Raw genomic sequence first — 21,314 nt, 5'->3', positions numbered from 1 at the left:
GGAACAAAAGTCCTAGTTAGGACTGAAAATAAACTTAAAAAATTAGAAAAAAAAGAAAGACATTATAATTTTTATTTTATTTTTATTTTTCTAATTTCTTTAAAAGATTTTATTTTATTTATTTGTCAGAGAGAGAACACAAGCAGGGTGAGCAGCAAGCAGAGGGAGAAGCAGGCTACACGCCAAGCAAGGAGTCTGACTTGGGACTCTATCCCAGGACCCTGGGATCATGACCCAAGCCAAAGGCAGACACTTAACTGACTGAATCAACCAGGCATCCCACTATTATGATTTTTAAACAATGTAACTGTAGATGAAGAAAATCTAAAAGCATTTAGAATAAAATTACGTTAAATATATAAATTTAACAAACTAACTGTACAAGATCAATACATGCACACATATATAAAACAAAAATGGAATGCATCAAAATAAAATAGAAAATGAAATGCTCTTTAAAAATGAAAAATATCTGCAGTTTTATTCTTCTACTTCAAGATTGCTTTGGCTATTGGGGTCTTTTGTGGTTCCATACAAACTTTAGGATTATTTGTTCTAGTTCTGTAAAAAATGCAGCTGGTATTTTGATAGAGATTGCATTAAATCTGTACATTGCTTTGGGTAGTATGGACATTTTAATAATATTTCTTCTTGCAATCCATGAGCATAGAATATATAGATATAATGCTGTATGTTAATTATACTGGAGTTTAAAAAACTAATAAAAATTTTTAAAAATAGTATAAAATAAAAGTCAAATATCTAGACATACTCCTACAAAAGTTATGTGGTATTTCTACACAGAGAATCCTATATTATTATTGAGAGAAACTAAAAATACCCCAATAGAGAAATAAATCTTATTTATGAATTTAAAAAGCCAATAAAGATATAAATTTTCCCCCAAATTGATCCATAGACTTGCTGCAACTGCAGTAAAAATCCTAACAAGTCTGTGTGTGTATGTGCAAAGCAAAAAAATTTCACATGAAATACAAAGCCCAAAATAGTCAAGAACTATAGTTTCTTAGAAAAAAATAAAGTCAAAGAAACTATACAATCATATATGAAGACATAAAGATACAGTAAGATGGAACGATAAGTATAGCCCTGGAAGAAAATAGGTAATTCAGAAAGAAACACAAACATAAATGAAAAATATTATGTTTTTTAAGAAACAGTATTGGGTCAGTTGGATGTTCATAAGCAAAAGAAATTAATTTTGGGATGCCTGGGTGACTCAGTCAGTTAAGCATCTGCCTTCGGCGCAGGCCATGATCCCAGGGTCCTGGGATTGAGTCCTGCATGGGACTCCCTGCTCAGTGAGGAGCCTGCTTCTCCCTCTGCCTGATGTTCTCCCTGCTTGTGTGGGCTCATGCACTCTCTCTCTCTCTCTCTCTGATACATAAATAAAGTCTTAAGAAAAAAAGAAATCAATCTTCACTCTTATACAATATATAAAAATTAATTTTAATTGGATTGCAGATTAAAAATAAAAGTAAAGCAATAAAGCTTCTAACAGTATAAGAAAATATCTTCTTGACCTTCAGGTAGGAAAGCATTTATCAAATAAAACCACTATAACATTAATCTTTATAATAATATTGAAAATTAGACTTGTCTTCATCAAGAGCTATCATTAAAAGAATAAATGGTGTTAGAGGTGTTAGCTAATGCTATTAAGGCAATCATATTGCCATACAAATGTACTGAATCAATATGTTGTACACCTTAAACTTACACAATATTGTATGTCAAATATAAACACACACACACACACACACACACACACACACACAGAGAGAAAACAAAAAAAGGCAAGCTACAAGGCAGTACAGTTCATATAACTGACAAAGTACACTGTTGCAATTGCTATTGCTGTGTAAGAAATTATCCCATAATTTAATGGCATTTAACAATTATTTTAGTATACTAATGCATTTGGTTGTTAGAAATCTGCAGGTGACACAGTGGGGATGGCTTGTCCCTGATCCTCAGAGTGTGCCCCACAGGGAAGCAGACACAAAAGCAGAGAGTGACCTGATGGCAGAGACTAGAATCATCTGAAGATTTCTCTACTCATGTGCCTGGTGCCTGGATGGGATTATAAAGCTTAATATGACCTCTTGGTTATTACAGATGTCCTCTATAGCATGATGCAGGTAGTAGAACTTCCTACATGGTGGCTCAGCATTTTGGCACAAATGTTCCAGGAGACAAAGTGGAAGCTATACTGTCATTTATAACCTAGCATCATGGTATTATTTTTAATATATCATACTGGTCAAAGAAATTACAGGCTCAACCAGGATCAAGGGTAGAAGACAGAGACCTCACCTGAAGATAGGAGGAATGTCAATGAATGTTGTGGTCATTTATTTAAACCACCCCAGACTCATATACAGAATATACAAAATGTATCTTGTATATCATTCTAACAAAGACAGAGAATACAATAGAAAGAAAATAGCCCAAAGACTTGAAATTATAAGAGAATAAATTAGTGTTATATGTTCTATGAACTCCATTAACCTACTTCTATATTCAGAGGTTTCTGAAAAGATATTAGACAATAAATAATTTTAAAGTGTTAATGGAGGATGACTGTTAAGTAAGCTGGATCTTCAGAATGAATAGAATTTGGATAGGTAGAAAAAGGAAAATAATTTGATACCTAACCTCTCCTCCCAGGAAAAGATGGGCTTTTGTAGCTATGATCTGGGCTTGGAAGTGAAGACTGAGCAAGTACTGTTAACAATAAAGATATCTATTAAGTCATCTAACCAGCTTTCATGATTTCCTCTTTCTGAAAAAGGCCCCATTTTCTGGGAAATGTTCCGTGTATGTGGTTACAGCAAAAGCAGTCATGTCCATGTAAAAGTATTCTCCCCTACCATAAATGACAGATTCAGAGTGGGCCTAATACTCAAACCAGGACAATCCTCTCTTCCACTAGTTGGACCAACCAGCTATTCTGAACTGGGTTTGAATGTCATCTTTCTTTATCTGGTTGAGCAACCAGACAACTCACTGGGAACCAGAGAACTCACAAGCTATTGTCAGCCATATTTTTCACTCTGTAGACTCAGAAGCAAAGAAACTCAGCCTGAAAACAGGAAGAATGAAGTAAATGCAAATAATAAAGCAAAAAATGAAAGATAGGAAAAGAAAATTGAGAGCTATCAAATCCCTGGGCCCATTTCTTTCTCCTCATCACAGGATATTTTCCCAGCTGTGTGAAATATTGTTGTATACTTCTAATACCTCATCCTTGTTTAACCGAGTTTCTGAACCTATAGACCAAATAAAGTTGACTTATGTGAGAACAAAGTTGAACCAAATACTTGGCCCCAGACATTGGTGGGCTCAATAGGAAAAGGATATTGATAGCAATGTTTGTTGAGGCCTTCCTTTATGCCACACACAGCTTCATTTAGTGCTCCCAAATGATCACATGTGTAAGCAAAATCCCATATTAGATATGAGAAAACTGGGAACATAAGTAATGTTCTCAAATTTATACTAGATAACATAAGAGCCTAATGTCATACTAGGTGAGACTACAAAGCAATTGCTTTTTGCTAGTATGCTCTATTGCCTTCATCAAATCCGAAAGACCAAATAATAAGCAAAAACTAGATTTAAAATGAAAGAGAGAACAAGTTTAGCTGAGAACATACACTATGCAACAGAGTTGTAAACAAGGTTGGGGCAGGAGGAGCTATTAAACAAAAATACCTGATTAGAGCATTTAAATCAATGTTTCTAAAATTATTTTTAGGCAGGGCAAAAGACCTACTCAGCCTGTTATCACTTTTGTGGGGGAAAACAATGATGTACCAATACACAGCTTTTTAAATTTTGTATGCACTTGGAAATAGGGGTATATGGATCCATATTTTAGTGCAACCTGTATATGTCTTAAATTCTAGTAATTCAGTAATTACCAGACAACATTTTTTTATCACAATGTACATCAATACATACTGCAAGGTTAATGAATCCACTCACAACAAACTAAATGATACATGATGGGGCTAAATTAACACTGATTTAGAAGCAAAAGCAAAACTTTCTGTAACTAAAATGAAAAATGAAATAACATGGATGTTATACCTATAATAACCACCATCACATCCTTCTATAAGAGTCTAAGCATACCAGCCTTCTGTTACATGTGAAATAGAAGATTTACAATGTTGACACATATAGCATTCTTAATAAAAGCCATAATAAAATAATACAAAATACTATGTATCTTTAGCAAACTATTAAGTTTCTCATTTTGTTTAGGAATTAAAATTATAGTAACTCTGAATAACTTGAACATTTTGTAGTGAGTTTAGTAAGCTAAAGTCTTCTTAATTTTAAGAAAATTAAAGAAAAAAAATGTTTATGGAACTGGGCATTGTTCACCCTTTCTTTTGAAACAAACAAAAAAAAAGGTTTACATTTGGGGGATAAATCACAGACTATCAGATTAAGTAAATCTTGGTCTGAAATTAAAGTATTGTTATGTCAGATGAGAAAAGCATCATCACTAAAGCATAAGGTAGGAATAATCATGAAGATGGCCTAACTAAAGCAACATCCTACATTGGGGATGAGTGGGGGATTACATTGTTCTGGTAACAAGAGGACAAACTGTGAAAGATCAAATTATAGTCAGAGGAGCTTTGATTTGCAACACTGGGTTTTGGGAAACCATGGAAAGTTCTTAATCAGAAAAGTGATGTGGTAGAAGTTGTATATTAAGGAGATTTTTGTGGGGAGCAGAGTGCAGGCTGGATGGAGGCTGGACATAGGTAAGACACTGAGACCATGTAGAAAGCCTTCCCAGGAATTGGCTGCTGTGTAACAAGTACATCGAGCACAGGGACCACACAGAACCTGGAGAAGCATGGTTTAATCTGAGGGACTTGATAGAAAGAAGTAAGGGGGAAAGGGAAATGACAGAGTCAAAATCTGACAGAGAGGGAGCATAGTGGTTCTATTCATATAAGGAAGAAGATGATTACAAATGGAATCCTGCTTCCAGGGAAAGTATTACATTTGAAATATGGAAGTTCAAATAAATATATATTTAAAGCTAGTGGAATAAGTTACTAAATGAAGACTCAGGTAAAAAGTTCAAAGCTGGAGATATAGATTGGAGCATTAGATAATGACAGCATGTTAATTGCATTCCTGAAGAGTAAATGTGTCAATACATTGAATGTATAGAGGAAAGAAGATATTTGAGGACACAGATTTGGGAAACATCATTGTTAGTAGATAGAAAAAAAGAGGAGGCTCTTAAAAAAGACCAGGAAGGAAAGGTCAGAATTGGGAAGAGGGAGGAAAAAGGATATGCATGCAGAAGTAAAAGAGAAAGTCATTTTAAAGAAGTGGAGGATCACTGATGCCACATGTTCAAAGGAAAATAATGTCTTGGGGAAAGACACTGCATAGAGAAGAGGGACACTTTTAATATCTTGCAAGTGAAATATTTGAGCAAAATGCAGAAATAAGAGATTGGATATAGGGGCTTCAGAAACTGAGTAGGCTGGAAATGGAAACAGAGGTATAAATCAAGGCTCGACGGGTTGCAGCAAAAAAAGACAGTCTTTATAAACAGGAGTTTTAGAGATGGAGCAGTGCCAAGCAAACATTATATTACAAAAAGGTTATCCTATAAAATGCAAAGGGTGCTTTGGTAGAAGGATGTTCTTTATTAATTGTGTTTTGCAATATCTTATTTTGTCAATGAGGGTTTTAATACAACAATTGACAAGCAGCACCTAGACATTTGAGAGTTTATAAATTAATGATTTTCTCTTTAGGACAAAATAAAAATATTAACTGCCAGAGGACATATTCCTCCATGACATATTTAGTAAAATTTATCTCATTAACAGCTTCATTAATCTATGCATCCAACCATCCTACAGAGTCTGTCTCAGTTTTTGTCATTCTGCATGAGGGCATCTGTTGTCAGTATCTGCCATCGCCAAGCTACTTTACATATGTATTAAATGGATTTCATCATACTGGTTTTAACCAATTTCTCCAATTTAATCAGGGCTTAATGTGTGCTGATCCAAGCTCAGACCATGTTACAGTGCTCTTACACTTGTCCCATCTTTAAATTATGCTTTTCATATTCCTTTATTTGATTCTATGAGTTGTTAATGACAGTATTTATTAAGATTGTATTAGGAGGTATCTTATTAGAGACTCAAAACATGTCCCTCCAGACTGACCATGGCCTACCACTGATTCCTAGAAGGGCTATGTTAAATTCTTTTTCCGTGGTGCAGTTCACATGGCTGTCAATTCTTCCTAACCAGCTTTGTTTCTCTCCTTCCGTTAATTTTGTTAGACCTGCATCTCAGTAATTCATTAGGTTTCCATTATTGTACTGAAGAAAAATGAACTTATTTGGCCTATTTGTTTGCCTCAAATATATTTGGCTCCACCATGAGAGCAGATGGGTATAAAAACTACATGCATGTATACACTTTGCTTCTTTTCTTGGCAAGTGAATTAGTCCACAACATTTTCTGTAGCCCATCTCACATTTAATGTCACAAAAGGGATTCATCTTTTGGCAATGAACATTAGTAGCCCGAAGAAAGGGGGTCATAAATCCCATTTTCATTTTTTATTAAAATCATACTATGTCAGGGTGTAATTTTCATTTTGTGATATAGTATAATTTATTCAGTGACCTTGGACCATGTTCCTTTGCTAATCTGAAATGTTGAATCAGTGCACTAACGATTTCTGCAACTTTATACAATTTCCTTTAATATAAGACCTTAAAAAGTGCAGTTTTTAGCAGAAAACTCATTAGTGGAAGAAATAATATTGGTAAATTTTAAGAGGAAAACCAGAGGCCAGTGCAAAGTTTTCAAAAACGAAACAAAATTCATGAGTTACACAGGAAACTTTTTTTTTTAACCTTTCATGGATCCCTTGTCTTAAAACTGTATATCATTCTAATACAACCTCATTTAATATCTTTGGCCTCTTGAGTTTCAGTCACTGATCACCTAACTATAACTAATTCCCGAACAAACATGAAAAACAGATTAAAGACCATGTATGAATAACTAAAATAGCTAAACCTAATAGTTCTAGATAATAATTTCTTTTTTCTAAATAAATTTTAACCTTTGTAATAACTTTTTTTCCTAAGCCCCTCCTTTTATTGACACAGGATAATGGCTCTAAACCAAGGCCAATGTGGTCCATCTTGTGATACAGGCTTGTTACCACTAACACAGCAGCCCTGATTCAATGTAAAGTTTAACCACCTTCTGTCAATCTCCTGCCTTGTCTTATGTCAATCTCATTTATTTGCAAAAGCCCCAAACCTAGACTCATCCTTCTGTCAGCTTTCCCTTCTAATCTCAAACAACAGATCCTTGGTGGCAAAAACATTTATACTATCTATAGTCTCACTATAAAAATAAGACATCAACCTAAAATTATATATTTATGTAGATACGTATTAGTGTGTCAAAATTATGAGTTATGTTGAACTATCAGTCAAACTATTAGTAAGTTGTACAATTAATTACTATTTAAGACAAGCATTTTTATTTTTTAGCAAGATACAATAAAATAGAAAATAAAATTCAGGTTGCTTTTTGTGTAGTAAGCCAAAATATTGTTTCCTAAAACATGTTTCAGTTATGTCTATGCATTATAGTCTATAATGTAAAATGAAATTCTTACTACGGTTCATGATTAAAAGAGTGCACTGATCAAGAAATACATAGGATATCAGTGAGAATGTGGAGCAACAGAGATGCTCAGACACTGCTGGTGGAAATGCAAAATGGTTTAGCCATTTTGGTAAAAATGGTTTGGTTTCTTATATACTAACCATATGATCCAGTAATTCTACTTCTAAGCATTTATACCAGAAAAATGAAAACATGTGATCACAAAAAGATTTGTACTTCAATGTTCATAGGTGCTTTATTTATAATAGGCAAAGCACTAGAAAAAAACCAAAATGTCCATCAACTGATGACTTAATAAACAATTTGTGGTATAGCCAGACAGAGGAGTATCTTTCAGAAATTAGATATTCTAACCACTGACTTATGGAACAACATAGTTGACTCTGCAAAGCATTACCCTATGTTGAAGAGGACAGCTGAAAAACAAAATATGTCATATCATTCCATTTATATGAAGTTCTAGAAAGAGCAAAAACCATAAAGGCAGAAAGATCAGTGGTTGCCAGCAACTAGGGGTGAGGGAAGGGTTTTGTATACAAAAGGGTATAACGCAACTCTTAGGTTAATGGAAATGGTCTATATCATGATGTCAGTTGAGAATACACAACTGTATCCACTTCTGAAAACTAACCAAAATGTACAGTTAAAATTAGTGAATTTTATTGTATATAAAGTAAACCTCAATAAGGCTGAGTTTAAAGACACTGAGAAATAAAGATTTGTTTTTTTTTAAAGATTTTATTTATTTATTTGACAGAGAGAGATCACAAGTAGATGGAGAGGCAGGCAGAGAGAGAGAGAGAGAGAGAGAGGGAAGCAGGCTCCTTGCTGAGCAGAGAGCCCGATGTGGGACTCGATCCCAGGACCCTGAGATCATGACCTGAGCCGAAGGCAGCAGCTTAACCCACTGAGCCATCCAGGCACCCAAAGATTTGTTTTTTAAATAGATAAATATTTAGATGCCTGAAATTGCCAAAAATACACTCCCTGATAACTAGAGTATTCTTAGATTTCTTAACTCATGCTATTAAATGTAAGTAGTGTATAGTAACTTTTTGCTACACTTTATAATTTCCTCTATTTCATATTATCTTTTCCTTAATTCATCTTCCATTTATGTAAGTATAAGTATGCTACATAAGATTAAACCTTAATAATTCTGAATATAAGAAATAAATGGGGATTTCATTTTTTCCTATAAGGTGTGTTGCATGTGTGTATGTGTGTGTGTGTGTATTTTTTCCCCCTAAAATCAAGAAACCCATTGTTTCCTCTTTTCTTTAGCATGATGTTTTGTAGGCTTGTTTTTACTTGTGTGAAAAAGTTGCATTAGATAATATAAGTCAAGTTAAAAATTCATCTTCTGAACAGAAAATATTATTAAATAGATTTCCTATGACAATAGGTTCAAAGGGTACTTTTCTGGTGATTGATCTTTTCTAGGAAGAATTTCTTTATAATTATTTCTCCCTTTTCCCACTGAAGATTGCTTCAATCTTTTCCTTAAAGAGTTCTTTAGAGTCTATCCATCTTCCACCTACTCCTCTTCCCATAACAACTGATTCCAGGAGCATCTGAATAGCTGACTAAGCAATAATCATCCTATAATAGTGGATACTCTTTTCAGGGGAAGATCACATGCAAGCTGGACATTCAAGTTAGTGGGCAAAACTGAGCGGTACCTGCCTTTGAACAAGAAAGTTTCTGTGAAAACCAGTCAACTGGGACTCAACTACAGATGGTTTGGAAAAAAATCTAGGTATAATAAAATTAAACATCTAAATTAGCCAATGATTTGTATATCTTAAGATTATAAAAATATATGTGGATACTATTCAGCTTTCCTTTTTTGATCTTTACTGTGGAATCTCATAGGCACAGACTGCGATGTTGACTACAGTTGTATCAAAATTCATACACTATGAAATTTCATCTGCAGGCCATTAAAAGATGCCATATAGCACTTTTGATAGAGATACATAAATTTCCACATTATAAGAAGATAGACACTAAAATCTGGAGAACCTAAGAGAAATTGTACATGTAATTCTGCTCTACTGTATTCCCCTTTAATTATCTGGAAGGGAAAGTAGCTTATGTAAGAATAGGAACACCAAAGGATTTATATCATTGCATTTTTAAATTTTTTTTAATTTTTTAATCAACATATAATGTATTATTAGCCCCAGGGGTACAGGTCTGTGAATCACCAGGTTTACACTTCATAGCACTCACCATAGCATGTACCTTCCCCAATGTCCATAACCCAACCACCGTCTTCCTACCCCCCTACCCCCGGCAACCCGAAGTTTGTTTTGTGAGATTAAGAGTCTCGTATGATTTGTCTCCCTCCCCATCCCATCTTGTTTCATTTATTCCTTTCCTATCACCCAAGCCCCTCATGTTGCCTCTCAATATCATTGCATTTTTTAGTCATAAATGCAGTTTTGATCAGGTTGATCTAAAAATAAGTAAGTCCAATAGGCAGGGAATTTTGCTGCAGAATCAAGACTCTAACACAGAATCAAAAGATTTCAAAGAGTTAATATGAAGCACAATCAGGAATCAATATTACATTTATCAATAATCACAGTCAAAATAATAGCAAACTGCCTCTGGTGTGATTTGTTCTATTGTAGGATAGCAAATATGAAAAACCTATTTAAATGCTTATAGATTCTGTAATCTTAATCTTCATCTTTTATAAGAAACTTATGTGTGGGTTATGCAAGTAGGTCTGATAACTGCAGAAGTATACATTTGAATGAACGCAACAGATGCCAATGGATGAGGTTATCAAGGAAGGGGTAGGAAATGTCAGAATGGTAGACATACCACATCCCAGTCTGAGGTGTCTGCTGTTGCTCCTCATTTGTCCAAGAAGCCCCAACCTTTGGACACACATATGGTCAGTAAATTCACTAATGGTAGCTTTAAATCTTAGCTGATGGGGTGCTGAACACTTTAAAATTGGTCCCATGTTAGCTATGTAGGCACTAGTTTAGAGAACTTCTTTCTCTGCTGGAGTACTGAAACTCTCCAGGGTATATCTAAACATGCTGTGAAAGCAGCACAGATGTAGAGTTAGGAAAGAGAACTACTCCTAACACCCATTTCCCAATTCAGGTTATTTCCCTCCTTCCTTCTCTTATTGGGATTTCCCTAAGTCTTCCTAAAATAAATACTTTAATATCAATGATATCAGAAATAATTTCATGAAGTACATGACATACATACATCTTCAGGCTTGTGAATATACTCTTGGTATATTTCTTTGTATGGCACCATAAGTTATTATTTCCATGTGAATACACATAAGTTATCAAAAACTGGAACAATGTTTTTAATATATTTTGAATATGAAACATATTCACCTGGCTAATTTTTTTGACATTTACAGAGTTAGATTTTATAAGATCACATTTCTCTAAACCTATCACACATCCAACCACTTCTCTTCCCTAACACCTAAGTATGTCCATTATTACTAATTTCTTAAGTATCCTGCTAGAACTCATCTAGGGAAAAATAATTGCATTTCAATAAATTTCTATCTCCCTGTTAACACAATTAAAAAATAACATTCTATTCCCATCATTTCCATTGCTCTAAATATCTTGCTAAGTTAGGATGCCTGGGTGGCTCAGCCATTAAGCATCTGTCTTTGGCTCAGGTTGTGATCCCAGAGTCTTAGGATTGAGCCTGAATTGGGCCCCCTGCTCTTTGGGAAACCTACTTCTCCCTCTCCCACTTCCCCTGCTTGTGTTCCCTCCTCACTGTGTTTCTCTCTGTCAAATAAATAAATAAATCTAAAATAAATAAATAAATAAATAAATAAATAAATAAATGTCTTTCTAGGTTAACAAAAGATCTTTTCATATTAGCACACAGAATGTCTTAATTTTTTTCATCTGCATAATATGCCATCCTATGGTTGTGAATTGTTATTACATGTGATATTATAGATCATATGTATATACCTAGATTTGTAGTATAAATTTTCAAAAGTGGAATTGAATCAACAAATACATGAATTTTTAATATTGACAAATATTGCCAAAATTTTCTATAGGGATTATATCCAACTTATACTTTCTTCAGCAATGTATGTTAAAAAAAAAAACTTTCTTTGCTAGACCACTATCATATTATTATAACATGGGTATAGTAGAAAGAGTACTAGGTTTGGATTTTAACCAATTCTGCTATTGCGCAAGTTCTTTAAATTTTAATTTTCTCATCTATAAACCAAGGTACATAGCAAAGTTATCATAAGCATTAGGTAAGTTCATCATAAAAGTGTTGAGCAGAGTACATGTCATATACTTAATCCCAAGTAAATAGAAACAATCATTCTAGTGTGGAGGACCATTGGGGAAGGGAGAGAAAACTGAATGGGAAGAAATCAGAGAGGGAGACAAACCATGAGAGACTCTGGACTCCAAGAACCAAACTGAGGGTTACCAAAGGGAGAGGGTTGAGGATATGGGGTAACTGGGTGATGGGTATTAAGGAGGACACATGTTGTGATGAGCACTGGGTGTTATATGTAACTAAAGAATTGTTGAAAACTACATCAAAAAGTTTAAAAAAAACAAAAGAAAGAAACAATCATTCTTTTCTCTAATTTCAAATTAGGATATATATTATACTTTTTCCTCTTAATCAAGAACTACTTTTTATATGGCTTTTCATTTTCCTTCTTTGTTGTTAGCGTTTTATTAAGTATTTTAATTCCAGTATAATTAACATACAGGGTTAGATGTGGTATACACACACACACACACACACACACACACACACACACACACACAGGAATATTATACAGCCATAAAAATGAAATCTTGCCATTTGCAACAACACGGACAGATCAAGAGGGTATAATACTAAGTGAAATAAGACAATCCAAGAAATACAAATACCATATGATTTCATTCATATGTGGAATTTAAGAAACAAAACAAATGAACCAAGGGAAAAAAGAGACAAAAACAAAAACAAAACCGAGGTTCTTAAATATAATGAACAAATTGATGGTTGCCAGAGGGGAAGCTTGGGGGGAATGGGTGAAGTAGGAGAAGGGGATTAAGAGTATACTTATCATAACGAGCACTGAGTAATGCATAGAATTATTGGGTCACTATATTATACATCAGAAACTACTACAACACTGTACATTAATTACATTGGAATTTTAAAAAAAATCTGTTCTTTCCAAACATTCACTTATTTCTTGGATGGCTCTGTTCACTTTATTTCTATTTGACCTAAATATCTCTACGTCTTTAATTGCCTTTTAGTTTCCAGCCTGTATTTGTATCTGATTTTCATTATTGATACTAATTTTAAAACAAATGAGTTTGGGATGCACTATAAGTCTAATATGGGTAGTTTCTGTCTTGAACCTCTATCCTGACTGACACTGATATCATTCTATAAAGTTGAAGCTGCCAAGAATAGGAACAAGAACTTTCAAAGCATTCGGAAGAATCTAAAAGACATCTTTTCTCCCAGATTTGGGGAACACATTATTTCATCTCACTTAAAGAAAATGACATGACGTGACAATGGTGACAACAGTGATGGGGATGGTAACAATCATAAAGATAAGTAGTAGTAGTGGTGGTGATAGTGGTGCTGGTGATAGTAGTAGTGGTGGTAGTAATTGTAGTAGTGGTAGTAGTAAAAGTAGACATAGCGGTGGTGGTAATAGTAGTAACAGTAGTGGTGGTAGTAGTAGTGGTAGTGGTGGTAATGGGAGTAGTAGTGATGATAGTAACAGTAGTAGTAATGGTGGTAGAGGTTGTGGTGGGAACAGAAGTAGGTGGTAGTAGTGGTGGTAGTAATAGTGTAATAGTAGTAGTAGTGGTGGCAGTGATAGAAGTAGTGATGGTGGTAGTAATGATGATGGTGGTAGTAGTATCAGAAACAACAACAGTCTCAAGAGCAGAAGCAGCAAATATGCAATACTGGGCAATCAATCATGTCTTTCCCACACCATCCTACAAACCTCCTTTTACTGGTTGAGTTATGCATTAGCTTGTCAACATTCAACTAATCCTGAACAACTAAATGGAATTTTACATACAAATGAAGATAAAGAAGTTTCAAGAGTTTATATAACTTAATTCAAAGTTATCTGGGAAAATCACCGGCAGAATTCAGACCTTGGTCTATCTGATTAAAAAATCCCATGCTCTTAAATTACTCTGTATCTAAAGTTTCATGTTTTATAAACTGCCCACCAAGATTTTCCACCTTTATAAAGACAGGAAGAAAACAAGTTGTGTCTTCTTTTTTCCCAAAGTAGCGTAAAGATCCCTATATTCTATTGGGAATGTTCCTGACATGTCATACATTTAAGAAGTATTTAGTAAAAGTTAAGAATGAGAAATCCATGTCATTCATTATTATTTACTTCAGTAAACCTATTAAACAGCTTGCACAATAAGGGACCACAACAATGGACAGAATTAGATGACTAGGAGAACTGATTTGCTCCCTAATGTACACCCTGTTGGAATGTGGTGGTGTTAATATTCAATTAGTTGTTGTTACCTGCATCTCAAAGAAGGTGAGTAGACAGTGTTAATGACATGGTAGTAAATGTGTAGTTTATTCTTTACATGTTGTTCTGATAGGTAACATTGCCAAATAATATAATCTATTCACATTGATAAGCTATTATTGATTTTGTCTTTTAAATTAAACCTTATTTGTTTGTTTGCTTATTTTGTTATCAGTGGTGAGAGCTGAGGTTTGGGGATTTTCAAAAATAAAGAAAGAGTTCCCAAGTGGGCAATCTAGTTCAAGTAAAGTAAGAAAGATTGAGGTCCATCTGTCCACAGCAAAGCAACTCAGAGTGTGGTGCATAAACAATGAATTCTGGAACACTGAAAAGAAAAAAAGAAAGAAAGATTACTTCCCCCAGCTGCTGAAGGCAAGTCAGCCACAGGGAAACATAGGCAATGCAACAATTTTGTATGTTGCTGTGCCTTTGAGAAGGGATATTAATATGTTGGACAAGCATTAATTACTTATGGAATATATCATATATATATATATATATATATATATATATATATATATATATATTTACAACCCTGTCCATTTCACAAATGGGAAAACTAATATAACACAGAGTGATCAAACTCTATATCAATCCAGGATGGAGCTGACTAGAGATCCAGAAGAACTCCTGGTTATAAAATAACAATATATCATGTGCACATATTTAGCCCTTCATTAGTTATGTCTGTTAAAATTGCTTTCAATACAGTTTATGGCATGAGATGGGGGGGGGCGCGAAGCAGCCAGCAGGAAATAGAAAGCCTTCTAGTTTGATAACATTTTCTTAAAAAATGAAAGAGTTACAATAGGCAAACTTGGAAAAAATGATACAAACACAAAAAGCAATTTTCTTAGATGCTTATTTTCAGCCTTGCCCCTGTTATTTTAGTACTGAGTTAGAAAACAGCTTCTTTCTTCACTCCCTATTCTTCTTTTGAGCTGGATGCTAAAGTCAAGGTGCTATGATTGAGTGGGGCAGGGGAACCTACTATTATTGGGGGGGGGGGGACAACAAACAGCACATGGCCCTAAAAACCTAAACTTTGGATCACCAGGGAAAAAACATTTGGAGAGTGGAATCCTATCCTTAAGAGAATCTGGCACTGAGGCCTCAATTTATAGGTGACTGAATTGAGGTCTGGAAAAATTAAGCATATGCTAATCTCTGTGCAGGCTAAGTAAGTGCTGTATATTATTACACAAATATCCCAAGCTACTAGAAATCAACCTAAACAATTATTTAAGGCCATAGACTGATCAGAAAAGAGTACCAGGGCACCAAAGAACACCGTAGAGCCCAGTTCTGTTTCTGAGAGAAGCATAAAGGATTTTTTTTTTTTTCCTCAAATCATGGTAAGAGGCTGAACAGCCACCACTTTATAAAAGACTATGTTCTCAAACCATTACAGATATATCATTGTATTTTAAACCTAATTAAATTTTTGACTCCTTTACCTCTTGAAGTAGTCGAGTATTTATGGTCCATTTCCTAGGAAGTAGATACTAGGTAAACAAGGATGAACAAAAAGCCTTTGGTCCTTAATCTTAAGAAATTCATTCTGTGGTCTGAAGAGAGATGGTTATAATACATGAATAATGGGAGTTGAAGAAGGCAGTAACTTAAGGGGGCTGATCAGAAAATTTGAAGAATCACCTTTCCTTTGTCCTAAATTCACCTGTTACAAACTTCAATAAGCTATTTCCAGCTTTGGCTGGTCTGGACCTGTCTATGTTCTCTCTAGGTAAAGCCCTCGTTATTTAATAAGCCAAAATGATTTATTCCTATTCAACTTTGCTAGGCTTTTTAATTATTCCTCACATATCTGAGAATGCCAGTTTTGGAGAGGCAGAGCTTCCCTTTCAGAATGCTTGCTTGTTTCTAACTGGGCCTTACAGAGGTGAGGATAGATCAAATCTTCCCCCAGAAGACACTGAGCTGGAAACCTTTTCAATAAGAAAGAGAAAACAGTCTTTCCCTTACATGTTTCAAAAGGCCCTTAATTGCATCCTTTTAGTAATTTGGAGGATTTTTCTAAACATATAGACAATGATACTAGTAAGACAGAAGTGTAAGGCATATAATTGTGTAGAAATATGACCACATTTTAAGTAGTCTTTTGATTACCTGTTTGTTTCCTTTTTCTGTAACCTCCTACTAAATCATACAGTCAGAATGCAGACATAAAACATACTCAAAATTCAGATAGAAGATGGCGGAGGAGTAGTAGACTGAAATGACATCAGGTAGCAGGAGTTCAGCTAGATAGTTATCAAATCATTCTGAACACCTACAGACTCAACAGGAGATTGAAGAGAAGAAGACCAGCAATTCTAGGAATAGAATATTGACCACTTTCTGAAAGGTAGGATGTGCAGAGAAGTGAATCCAAGGCTATGGGAAGATACACTGCAGGGGGGGGGGGGGCTCCCAGCAAGTGGTGGAGCAGTGGATCAGTGGAGCACAAAATCCAAAGTTTTATAAGTCTAGTCCACTGAGGGATATTGCTCCAGAGGCTATGCGGGGGTGGAGCCCTCACAGGGACAGTGTGGTCTCAGGACCCATAGGGTCACCGAAAGATCGGGGGTGACTGAGTGTGGCAGAGCTCCCAGGTATTGTAGTGGGGAAGCTGGCTGCAAAGACAGAGCTGAGGAGTGAGCTCTCAGCTTGGGGTTACCTTAAATTGTGGTCCACATACAGTTGGGCCACTGCTCTTTGAGGAGGGACCTCAAAAGTGGCAGATCCAGGGAGACTCATCTTCCTCCTCTGAAGGTATGAATCTGCTCAGTTTGGAGACTCTAAACAGAGCTGTGTGCCAGAGACAGAAACATTAAGTCACAGGCCAGATGAGTGTGGCTGAAGACAGGGAGACAGGAGTGATTGAGTGCTTTTATCCAAGGGTGCACTGAGGAGTCAGGCCCCAAGCTCGTGGCTCCTCCCGTCTGGAGATTGGGAGGCTGCCATTTTAATTTCCGTCCTCCAGAGCTCTATGGAAAGTGTCCATGGAACAAAAGCTCCCGAGAGTGAATCCGAGCAGATTACTTAGTCTGGCCCCTGGCAAGGGTGGTGCAATGCCACGTTGGGCAAAGACATTTGAGAATCATGGCAACAGGCCCCTCCCCAGAAGATCAGCAAGAACATCCAGCCAAGACCATGCTCACTGATTAAGAGAGTAGAGGAATTCCAAGGAGGGGAAAGCAAAGCATGGAATTCATGGTTTTCTCCCCATGATTCTTTAGTCTTGCAAAGTTAATTAAATATTTTTAATTTTATTTTTTTCTTATTCTATTTTTTTTTAAAGATTTTATTTATTTATTTGTCAGAGAGAGAGAGAGGGAGAGAGAGCAAGCACAGGCAGACAGAATGGCAGGCAGAGGCAGAGGGAGAAGCAGACTCCCTGCTGAGCAAGGAGCCCGATGTAGGACTCAATCCCAGGACACTGGGATCATGACCTGAGCCGAAGGCAGCTGCTTAACCAACTGAGCTACCCAGGCGTCCCTCTTATTCTATTTTTTAAAAAATTTTCCTCTTTCCTCTTTTAATGTTTTTTTAACTAGTTTATCTTAACAATACCATTAAAAAATCTTTTTAAACCTTTGTTATTATAGTCATATTTCATCCTTCATTGTATTTCATCATATTTTTTGTATATGTATAGGGTTTTTTTTTTTTTTCCTAAAAAGTTTTGGGATACAATTTCTTCTAATGGATCAAAATATACCCTAAATCTAGCACAGGGCTTTGTTCTAGTCTCAGCCTGAGCACATTCTCGTCCCCCCCCCCCTTTTTTTTCCTCTTCTTTCTTTTTCCAACCAACTTATCTTATCAATTCCTTTTTTTAGAATTTTTTAAAAATTTTCATCTTTACAGTCATAGTACATCCCTTCATGGTGTTTACCCTTTTTTTTGTATATATATAAGTTTTTCTTTATTTAAAGTTTTGGGAGGTAGTTTCTTCTAAGAGACCAAAATACACCCAAAATCAAGTGGGTGCTACTGTTCTATTCACCAGTCTAATATATATATATATATATATATATATATATATATATATATATTCTTTTTATTTCTAATTTCTTTTTACCCCTTTTCTTCTCACCCTAGTTTGGGGTCTCCTCTGATTTGTTAGCATTTCTCTGTGGTCTTTGCCACCCTTTTAGTATTTTATTCTCTCACTCATATATTTGTATCTGGATAAAATGACAAGGTGGAAAAACTCACAACAAAGAAAAGAACAAGAGGCAGTACTGACAGCTAGGGACCTAATCAATTCAGACATTGGTAATATGTCAGATCTAGAGTTCAGAATGATGATTCTCAAGGTGCTAGTTGGGCTCGAAAAAGGCATGGAAGATATTAGAGAAAGCTGTGTGGAGAAATAAAATCCCTTTCTGGAGAAATAAAAGAATGAAAATCTAACCAAGCTGAAATTTTTTAAAAAGGAATTAATGAGGTACAATGAAAAATAGAGGCTCTTACTGCTAGGATAAATGAGGCAGAAAAGGGAATTAGTGATATAGAAGACCAAATGATGGAGAATAGAGAAGCTGAGCAAAAGAGAAACAAACAACTACTGGACTAGGAGGGGAGAATTTGAGAGATAAGTGATACCATAAGATGAAACAATATGAGAATAATTGGGATTCCAGAAGAAGGAGAAAGAGGGAGAGGGCAGAAGGTATATTGGAGCAAATTAGAATAGAGAATTTTCCTATTATATCAAAGGGAACAAGCATCAAAATCCAAGAGGCACAGAGAACCCCCCCAAAATCAATGAAAATAGGTCCATACTCCGTCACCTAGAAGTAAAACTTACAACTCATAGTGACAAAGAGAAACCCCTGAAAGCAGCTTGGGACAAGAAGTCTGTAACTACAATGGTAGAAATATCAGATTGGCAGCAGACTTATCCACAGAGACCTGGTAGGCCAGAGAGGACAAGCATGATATATCCAGAGCACTAAATGAGAAAAATATGCAGCCAAGAATACCATATATAACTAGGCTGTCATTGATAATAGAAGGAGAGATAAAAAGCTTCCAGAACAAACAAAAATGAAAAGAATTTGCAAACACCAAACCAGCCCTACAGGAAATATTGAAAGGGGTCCTCTAAGCAAAGAGAGAGCCTAAAGTAGTAGACCAGAAAGGAACAAAGACAATATGCAGTAACAGTCACCTTGCAGGCAATACAATGGCACCAAATTCACATCTTTCAATAGTTACCCTGAATGTAAATGGGCTAAATGCCCCAATAAAAAGACACAGGGTATCAGAATGGATTAAAAAAAAATAAGACCCATCGATATTCTGTCTACAAGAAACTGATTTTAGACTCAAAGACACCTCCAGATTTAAAGGGAGGGGGTGAAAAACAATTTACCGTGCTAATGGACATCTAAAAAAAAAGCTGGGGTGGCAAGCTTTATATCAGATGAATTAGATTTTAAGCCAAAGACTATAATAAGAGATGAGGAAGGACACTATATCATACTTAAATGGTCTGTCCAACAAGAAGATCTAATAATTTTAAATATTTATGCCCCTAACACAGGAACAGCCAACTATATAAACTAATTAACAACAAAATCAAAGAAATATGTTGACAATTATGCAATAATAGTAGGGCACTTTAACACCCCCCTCACTGAAATGAACAGATTATCCAAGCAAAAGATCAACAAGGAAATAAAGGCCTTAAATGACACACTGGACCACATGGACATCACAGATATGTTCAGAATATTCCATCCCAAAACAACAGAATACACATTCTTCTCTAGTGCACATGGGACATTCTCCAGAATAGATCACAACCTGGGTCACAAATAAGGTCTCAACCGGTACGAAAAGATTGGGATCATTCCCTGCATATTTTCAGACCACAATGCTCTGAAGCCAGAAATCAATCACAGGAGGAAAGTTGGAAAGAACTCAAAATACAGGGAGGCTAAAGAGCATCTGACTAAAGAATGAATGGGTCAACCAGAAAATTAAAGAAGAATTGAAAAAAATTCATGGAAACAAATGAAAATGAAAACACAACAGTTCAAAATCTTTGGGACACAGCAAAGGCAGTCCTGAGAGAAAAGTATATAGCGACACAAGCCTCCTCAAGAAATAAGAAAGGTCTCAAATACACAACCTAACGCTACACCTAAAGGAGCTGGAGAAAGAACAGCAAAGAAAGTCTAAACCCAGCAGGAGAAGAGAAATCATAAAGATCAGGGCAGAAACCAATGAAATAGAAACCAAAAGAACAGTAGAACAAATCAACAAAACCAGGAGCTGGTTCTTTGAAAGAATTAATAAGATTGATAAACCCCTGGCCAGACTTATCAAAAAGAAAAGAGAAAGGGCCCAATTTAATAAAATTGTGAATGATAGAGGAGAGATCACAACCAACACCAAAGAAATACAAATGATTATAAGAACATATTATGAACATGTATATGCCAGCAAATTTGACAATCTGGAAGAAAATGGATGCATTCCTAGAGACATATAAACTACCAAAACTGAACCAGGAAGAAATAGAAAACCTGAACAGAATAAACAGTAAGGAGATTGAAGCCATCATCAAAAATCTCCTAACAAACAAGAGCCCAGAGCTGCCCAGTGGAATTCTACCAAACATTTAAAGAAGAATAATACGTACTCTCCTGAAACTGTTCCAAAAAATAGAAATGGAAAGAAAACTTCTAAACTCATTTGATGAGACTAGCATTACCTTGATCACAAAAACAAAGACAAAGACTCCATGAAAAAAGAGAATTACAGACCAATATCCTTGATAAACACAGAGGTGAAAGTTCTCACCAAAATACTAGCCAATAGGATCCAACAGTACGTTAAAAGGATTATTCACCACGACCAAGTGGGATTTATTCCTGGACTCAAAGTTTGCTTCAACATCGCAAGTCAATCAATGTGATGCAATACATTAATAAAAGAAAGAAGAAGAACCATACGATACTCTCAGTAGATGACAAAAAAGCATTTGACAAAGTACA

Source organism: Enhydra lutris, unplaced genomic scaffold (assembly GCF_002288905.1).
Source record: "Enhydra lutris kenyoni isolate GAN:26980312 unplaced genomic scaffold, ASM228890v2 scaffoldscaffold2, whole genome shotgun sequence".
Taxonomy (NCBI): Eukaryota; Metazoa; Chordata; class Mammalia; order Carnivora; family Mustelidae; genus Enhydra; species Enhydra lutris.
The sequence above is the reverse complement of the archived record's forward strand: the minus strand, read 5'-3'. Positions refer to the sequence as shown.